Source organism: Periplaneta americana, chromosome 16 (genome assembly GCF_040183065.1).
Source record: "Periplaneta americana isolate PAMFEO1 chromosome 16, P.americana_PAMFEO1_priV1, whole genome shotgun sequence".
NCBI lineage: Eukaryota > Metazoa > Arthropoda > Insecta > Blattodea > Blattidae > Periplaneta > Periplaneta americana.
Genome location: NC_091132.1, coordinates 158,467,828 through 158,476,812, shown reverse-complemented (window position 1 = coordinate 158,476,812; position 8,985 = coordinate 158,467,828). Strand labels below are relative to the sequence as shown.

The 8,985-nt window shown below is 34.5% G+C and overlaps 1 long non-coding RNA gene across 1 annotated transcript; it reads right to left on the bottom strand.

The window, feature by feature from the left end:
* Positions 1–7,520: 7,520 nt before the first annotated feature.
* LOC138691554 (uncharacterized) lies at positions 7,521–8,937 on the bottom strand. The gene is made up of 3 exons (XR_011329907.1): positions 8,465–8,937; positions 8,210–8,373; positions 7,521–8,108 (listed from the first exon to the last, which is right to left on the bottom strand). It is a non-coding gene; the product is annotated as an uncharacterized lncRNA (long non-coding RNA).
* Positions 8,938–8,985: the final 48 nt, after the last annotated feature.

Sequence of the window (8,985 nt, the reverse complement as noted above, 5' to 3'; positions counted from 1 at the left end):
CACTTCACTCTGTCATTTTTGTGCCTTCTCTGCCCTCTGCCTTCCCTCTGTCCACTCTGTCTCGTCCCAAAGTTCAGTTCATGAAGGAAAGAGAAGATTGAGAATAAAACAATGACTGAGAAGACAGTGATGAATGAAATTTAGCGGAAGGGGTTCAATATGTAAGGTTTTTTTAGATTTAGATTTTCCAGCAAATCCTTCATACCCACATTAATGAATTTTAATTTTAAGGGGCTCGAACTAAGGAGATAACATGCTCACTAGATTCAAACTACAGTCCGATATTAAACGGAGGGGGTTCATTATGTATACAAGTTTAGATTTTTCATGCAATTCTTTATTTCTACAATAAGCAGTTATACATTTTCAGGGCTCGAACTCAGGAAGTAATTCCGTCATTGGGTTAAAACTACAGACTGTAATGTGGCGGAAGGTTTGCATTTTTTAGTTTAGTTTTTCCTGAAATTTTTTATTCCTTTAATAAAAGATTATATATTTTCGGGGCTCGAACTCAGAGAATAATACCGTGATTGGGTTCAAACTACAGGCTGTAATTTGGCGGAAGATGTGTACTGTGTATACAAGTTTTAAATTTTTCCTGCAATTTTTTATGTCTCTAATGAAGAATTATAAGTTTTCGGGGCTCAAACCCAGGAAATAATGCCGACACTAGGTCCAAACTACAGAGTGTAATTTGGCGGAAGTCGAGCAGTGTGTATACAAGTTTTTAGATTTTTCCTGGAAATTTCTTATGCCTCTAATAAACAATTATAGCCTACACTTTCGGTATTCGAACTCAGGAAATACTGCCGTCACTTTGTCCAAACAAGAGACTGTAATTTTGCGGAAGATGTGCATTGTCTACAAGTTTTTAGATTTTTCCTGCAATTTTTTATGTCTCTAATAAAGAATTATGAATTTTCGGAGCTGAAACCCAGGATATAATGCCGTCACTGAATCCAAATTACAGACTAATTTCGCGGAAGTGGAGCATTGCGTGTACATATTTTTGGACTTTTTCTGTAATTTTTTATACCTATAATGATGAATTATATATTTTCGGGGCTCGAATTCGGCCTTAATTGGTTCCTATGTTGGCGGTTCCATATTTGAACCGTTCCAAAGAGTTTGTAATACTTACTAGAGACACATACCCGTGAGTGGCAGGCAAGAAAAATGTCACAAATTGAATCGGCTAGCATCCGCCATTAAAGGGAGTGTTTACGGCGCAAAATTCGAAAACAGTACTACAATGCATTGATGTAGCCTGGTGATACACTGTTTTAAACATCTTTTACAAATGATGAGTCGTGATGAAATAAACATGAATGGCAGAGGAGCGCTATATTTATTAAAGTATTATAATTGTTCATCTTTGGCGATATTATAAAAAATAAATTAAATCACCCATATACACTCGGGACAATTATGTGAAATATTGAATAATGGCAATATCAGCATTAATTTTCAGTATTACTAGTATTGTTTTAAGAACATGCTAATAGATATTTACTGTAATATTTAAAAAATGGTCTATATTTCAGTCCTTTCATGCAAAGGAAGAGGAAGGTGTATGGTGCTTAGGAAATATTTAGTGGTGAAATATGAGATCATAAAAATTCTGGAAACAGATTTGAAATATGAGAATAAATTTTATCATAAAACAATCTATTCATTGTGTAGTTGATGACCACCAAGTTAGAGGTCAGTACAGACTTTTTAATACAATTGAATCGGTTATTGTTGAAAGGAACTAAGTCCACTTTTTAAGTCTTGAGATAAACGAAAAAAAAAAAACTGATTTGTGAATAATCTACCGAAGATTAAACCAAAATATACTGCACACATATATTTCATGTGTGCAATATATTTTGGTTTAATCTTCGATAGATAATCCACAAAACAGTTTTTTTTTTCGATTACCGTATCTCAAAACTTTAAAAAGTGGGCTTAGTTCCTTTCATCAATAACCGATTCAATTAGTAGCGGTAAAAGTAGGCCTAGTAGTAGTGGTAAAAGTAGGCCTAGGAGTAGTGGTAAAAGTAGGCCTAGGAGTAGTGGTAAAAGTAGGCCTAGTAGTAGTGGTAAAAGTAGGCCTAGGAGTAGTGGTAAAAGTAGGCCTAGGAGTAGTGGTAATAGTAGGCCTAGTAGTAGTGGTAAAAGTAGGCCTAGGAGTAGTGATAAAAGTAGGCCTAGGAGTAGTGGTAATATTAGACCTAGTAGTAGTGGTAATAATAGACCTAGTAGTAGTGGTAATAATAGACCTAGTAGTAGTGGTAATAGGCCTAGTAGTAATGGTAATAGGAGGCCTAGTTTCGGTAGTAACTTATTAGTAGGCCTAGTAGTAGTGGTAATAGTAGGACTAGTGGTAGTGGTAATAGTAGGCCTAGTAGTAGTGGTAATAATAGATCTAGTAGTAGTGGTAATAGTAGGCCTAGTAGTAGTGGTAATAGTAGGCCTAGTAGTAGTGGTAATAGTAGGTGTAGTAATAGTGGTAGTAGTAGGTGTAGTTTTTGTGGTAGTAGTAGGTCTAGTTTTCGTGGCAATAGTAGGCCTAGTAGTAGTGGTAATAGTAGACCTAGTAGTAGTTGTAATAGTAGGCCTAGTAGTAGTGGTAATAGTAGGCCTAGTAGTAGTGGTAATAGTAGGCCTAGTAGTAGTGGTAATAGTAGGTCTAGTAGTAGTGGTAATAGTAGACCTAGTAGTATGGGTAATAGTAGGCCAAGTAGCAGGGGTGATAGTAGGCCTAGTAGCAGTGGTAATAGTAGGCCTAGTTGTAGTGGTAATAGTAGGTGTAGTAGTAGTGGTAGTAGTAGCTCTAGTTTTTGTGGTAATAGTAGGTCTAGTTTTTGTGGTAATAGTAGGCCTAGTAGTGGTAATAGTATCTGGTAATAATAGGCCTAGTAGTAGTGGTAATAGTAGGCTTAGTAATAGTGGTAATAGTAGGCTTAGTATTAGTGGTAATAGTAGGCCTAGTTTTGTGGTAATAGTAGGCCTAGTAGTAGTGGTAATAGTAGGCCTAGTTTTGGTGGTATTAATAGGCCTAGTAGTAGTGAGACCTAGTTAGTAGTAGTGGTAATAATAGGCCTAGTAGTAGTGGTAATAATAGGCCTAGTAATAGTAGTCATAGTAGACGTAGTAGTAATGGTAATAATAGGCCTAACTAGGCCATCAGCTATATTTTCACTAATTTCTTTGCATTTAATACAACCAAAAACTAGAAGTACATACTGTACAATACGGAAATTACATGATTACTTCATTTATTGTGAAACAAAACAGTTTTAGACAGATATAGTCTGAGGATTTTCTTATGCACTCTACTATTATAATCCACTGTAATATGATGGCACCTAACCCTTACAGACATTGTTGAAACCAACCTTATAAACCTGATTAATGCGTTTCTGGAAAAACTCTATCCAAGAAATATTCCGACATTCTGTAAACACATTCAAAGGAGGAACTGCATTTGGAACATTCTTTCAAATATTAAGATATGCATGCTTTCCTGAGCATCCTACAGTAGCAGCTATGTTCGAACAATTATTTGCGGCGCAGTATTTCACCATTTTCTTATTATTTCTCTTCAAGTGTACTTATATTTATTCGTACTCCTCAATAAGCATGAACTGCACTCCCGGCGAAGGCATCAACTCCCTTTAATGGCTGCCGAACAGCGGTTCAATTTTGTACGCGAAACTAGCGCCGTTGGTGTCTAGCGATATATTACAAACTCTTTGAACCGTTCCTACTACAAACACAATCTTTGTAATAATTCAGCAGTATTTTACACTCTTTGGTTACACACTATACCGAGAGACAAAGACGTTATAATAGTATACTAGACTCACACAGAGCGCTGGTGTGCTGTCCAAAATTGAAACCAGTCTGCGCATGTTTACACCGCCATGCTACTGGTAGAAATAGAGCGGTAAACACGATTGTCATACTTGTCCTTTGTTTTGTCTCGGGTGTTTTTAGTGAATAGTGTGAAAGTAATGGCAATATAATTTTGAAAGATGATATATTATCGCCGCGGACTCATGGTTAACATGTCGGCATCATACAATAACGTGCGGTGTGGTTTAAAAAAATAATTTTGCCGACCGATTGTTGCTCTGTAGGTTTCACTCTAAGCGTCACGTTGTCACGTCTACTTTCTCGGTAAGAATAAGCACTAGTTTGTTATATTGTTAAATGGCTATTATTATTATTATTATTATTATTATTATTATTATTATTATTATTTCATATACGAGTACGTTGGCTTTCTTAACTCTTAATAATAACTCTATAATAATAATAATTTTTAATCACATACCTTAATGTTCGTCCTCAGCACAAGACATTGCAACCTCGGGTTTAGTCTACGTGGATTAGACAAGTAAGTGTCATTTAATAATAATTGAAGCAGCTTATTGGTTGCATTATTGAAATTGAGGCGAGTGATTGGAGCGGCGACACAAGAAATTGAAAACAATAATACAATTAAATTTCAAAGACCTGCCGAACGCATGAGGCCGCTCAAAGACCTGCCGAATGTTAGCCATGAGAGCGCGGCGATAATACCATCCCTGTTTAATTTTCCAAGCTATTTGCAAAAGGTACGATATAATATTATCTCTGTTGTTACAATATCTATATCATTAAAAATCAATCAGTAGTTTACGACAATAAAGAATACTTAATTGTTAGTACAGGTATATCAGACTGTAGAGAAATCCCACTGAGTGAATTATTTAAACTTACACATCAGATGTTAAAACATTAGTGGAAAGATAACTTTTTGTTTTTATTATGTAAATGAATTTATCTGCAAGATAATAAACTTTCATTCAAGATCCATATATGGATAAATAAATATACAGATAATAAATAAATAAATAAATAAATAGCTATAATAGCTAAGCCTCCTTTGTGAATTTATGATTCAGAGTTCACCTATAAATAACTCTTTTACGTTTTGCCGGATATATTTTATTAACAAAAGCAAGGAATGGCATCTTATTGATATTGCATATGTGCATAAAAATTATGTACCATCACTCCGCAAGCAATGATAATATATCTATTTTATTTATTTAAAATAAAAATACAATATGTAAAAAATCCACACATAAAAAGTATGTGGTTTTTTTATCTTGCATAAAGTGATTGTTTAGTTTTTAGGTCTTCACGTTACCTATTGTTTGCAGTGTATTAGGTACCGATACTTTTTATAATTGATAGCATTCCCTTTATTAATTGAAGAATGAATTCAATGTAATTTGGCTACCTTCGCATATTATATTTTGCCAGATTACCTATGTCCTGTGGTCTAAAAGTACCGGTAATATAATTTATTTTTGATTCTCTAAAACTTAACAACAAGTCTATACTGATTAGCGCATATTTATTTCACTTAGGAATTTGATTATAACAAGAATTTGTGTAATCAAGGTGCATATATTTATGTCTTGTGATCTAAGAGTTAATATGTTAATATAATTTTAGATTCTCTGAAACCTAACAATTTGCTGATTATCGTAAAATTATACAATCTATAATGTGTATTGTATAGGCCTATTTATGGATGTAACAGTATGTTTTCTATAAATTGCTTCTTACGTATTTTCTTTTCTTTAATGTTCTAACACATATCAATGAAACTTTGAATATGTTTATTTCGTCCTAATTTTACGTTAAACGTCGAAAATGGCCATAATATGTCAATTTTAGATCATCACAGCGTTAAATTGCGTGATTTACGCACTGCTATTGTTTGTCTGCTCTCCAACAATATGGCGGCAAGCACACCGTTCAATTTGCCCCGGTTTCCTCGTTTCGCGCAGCCGAGACTGTAGGGGCTTGCCGAGAGATGTGTAATGTGAAATGTGCGCCGAGAAATGCGTGAGATCGAAAGCATTGTTTTAAATGGAACGTCACACATTACAACGAGTTTCTCGCTCACCTCGCGCGAGGTAAACACATTTCTCGCTCTGATCGCTAGGCCAGCGAATTTTTTGAAGACACATTCGACCTCTGTCAACGATTACGATTACACACAGATATCGGGATAACATTTTTCAGCTGTTTTAAATGCAGAAAACTTAGCAAAATTGTTCTAGTATGTCAGATCGGCCATTGAACTTTTTTGGTGTCATACAAATAAGTATGACTCACGAGACGATAACTATAATACTGTAATACTAAATTGAAGACGTCGACGGAAAAAAGGATTGTAACATCAAATGATTAAAATATGTGATGTAGGGAGGAATATACATTTTAAAGCATTTATTTATAACAATAAATTGAACTCAATGGCTGAATAAACTTTTATCCCTGTTTAGTGAAATGATTGTGATAGTAAATAAAGCACTAATGAAATATGCTCCTGAAATAATTTTCCATTCTACTGAAACATGAATTTACAGTTTTGTTCGTTATGCCCTTATTCCGGGGAGGTCTTCAAATAAAAGAAGAAATCTGGAAGCAGATAACCGATTTAATCAGACATTAATTAGGTTAGGTTTCTTATTTGCAATGCCAATCAACGTAAGATTGGCTATGAATGAAATTATGACTTTATTATCACACAATACTTACCGATGAAAAGATATGATTTTATTAAGGATTCAATTATCTTAATTGTACTTGTGATTCAGGGTTTCATTATTGGACTGAAGAGAATATTGTTCCTGTTCATGAAAAAGTGAACACCATCATTCCGTTTCGCGATAAAGTGAAATACAATTTCCTGCATGCCATTTAATATAGTGAGGGAATAATGGTATTTCTCCAGAAAAATTACACCAAAGAAAGGCACAATTTTCTTTCGTTTCACTGACTTTTGCGAGTTGTATAATGTGGTAAAAACATGGTTTTGGTTTGCAACCACAAATATTTTACTTTCAGGATAAAAAATCTTTTGATACTTGTGTATTCTAATACGATGTTGTAGCCCACACTTGTTAAAATTTTACAAATTTGATTGTTCTGTATTTTAATACATTGTTGTAGCCCCCCCCCCCCTCACTTGTTACAAATATAACACTCGTTAGGTCCAAGATGCAATACTATGAAAACTGGTCATTTTCCTAGTAATTAGTGCAGGAACTATTGCGTCTTATGTTGATAATTTTGCCAAATATTTTATATAATTGGGTGCTAAGAAAAAAGCTCTATCACCTCCTATATTATGACCACATTGTCATAGTTTTACTGAAGGCCGTGGAAAAAATTGAAAACGCATAGTTCCAGAGCCACTGTCGCATTAAAGAGTTTATCAAATACACTTATTGCAGTTTTATGCAATATAAATCTTTTTCATGGTAATGGAGTAACAAAAGTCTCAAAGAAAATAAAAGTTACATTTCATTAATTCATGTTTTGCACCACGAAATTATGTAAACTACAGTACTTACCTTTTTAGTATTTTTAAACTGTTCATTCTTGGTTTGATCCACTGCTTATTTTTATTAAGAAATTGATGATTTATAAGGTTCAAACTATAGGCTACAACATAATAAACATAGAAAAACACAATTATTTGTATATTAACATTTTACTTATATTATGCTGTGAATATGAATATCTCATTTATTGTACAAGGAACTGCATTTACGATACTGTACCATTTTTATAGAGTTCGAGGATTAGGAAGAGCTGTATCAAATTCTTTAACAAAGTTATATGTGTTAGGGGAAAGAAAATTAATTGTTACCTGTACGTTTTCATCACACTGTTTCTTTTGCTTTTTACCATTAACATTTCATATGTCTCTTGAGAAGAGATAGGCCTACAAAAGTCTTTGAAATGGAACGTAACATATCACAAAACTAGTGTTCAAACAAGATTTTCTGTTTCACAGTTTCCAACACATCTTTCAAATCACCCGTTGATTTCACCACTCGCCATTTATACTGTTGCAATGTCTTATTCTCTTTTTGTACACAAAACGATCCTTTCCTTAACTTCCTTATTCTTCTTCGATAGAACCCGAATTTCATTTTCAGTATCACCTTCCACTGACATAACGGAGGTCCCAACTTCGTCTACAACTGTCACAATAGAGAGTGGGAGAGAAAGATTTCAGCAAACTTCAGTTTTACTCTTCTTCTTTCCTGAAAATAATAATTCATATAACATAACGAGCCTACTTTATACACAATAGCGAATAGATATACCAATATTATTCTATCAGTGTAATGCTCATATAATTAACCTTTGGTTCTTCAGGGTGCAAATATATACAGCACAGCCCCCTTTCTGATACATATATGATAAGGTCGTGCGATCCATATCCTCCTCCCTGAAGTGACTGGAACAAATTGTGCTGCGACAACACGAGGTGTCCGAACAGCTTCAACCTCAGGATCCTTTCGAAAGCTGTAACACAAGATAAATTTAAATATTAATAAACTACAGACGACAACAACTCCGGATATTTACGTATATGTCATTACTCTCTCATACATACCTATGATAAGTTATTCCAGGTAAGTTCTTGGACTCCTTATTCCCTCTGCCATTCAGCACACCGGATCGACATATTTAAATTTATCAAAATATTACTCAAAAAAATTAAAACAACACAACTACACCATGAAAATACAATGATAGGTTAAATTAAGATGGCTACCGCGCGACACCTGCAACTATTTTCTATTCTGTACTCTTGGTTCGAGCAACGGTTCGATTCGTTGCTTACGTAATCTCGTAAGCAACGGTGTGGACAAAGCTGTCTCGCCTCGCTCGCGCATTTCTTGGCACACATTTCACATTACACATCTCTCGGTATAGTGTGTAACAGGCCTTAGGTTTTTATCGAGAGGAAGATTGGCATAAGTAACAATTTTCATTACAGTGGAGGCAGATGAGCTAAGGTTGGTAGCGCAAAAAGCGCTAGAAATATGTTGGCACTCCAGATGTTACAGCATAGCGGGACAAATACTGCAGTTGAGCCCCGACTAGTTACTATTAATTAGTATCAATAAGTAA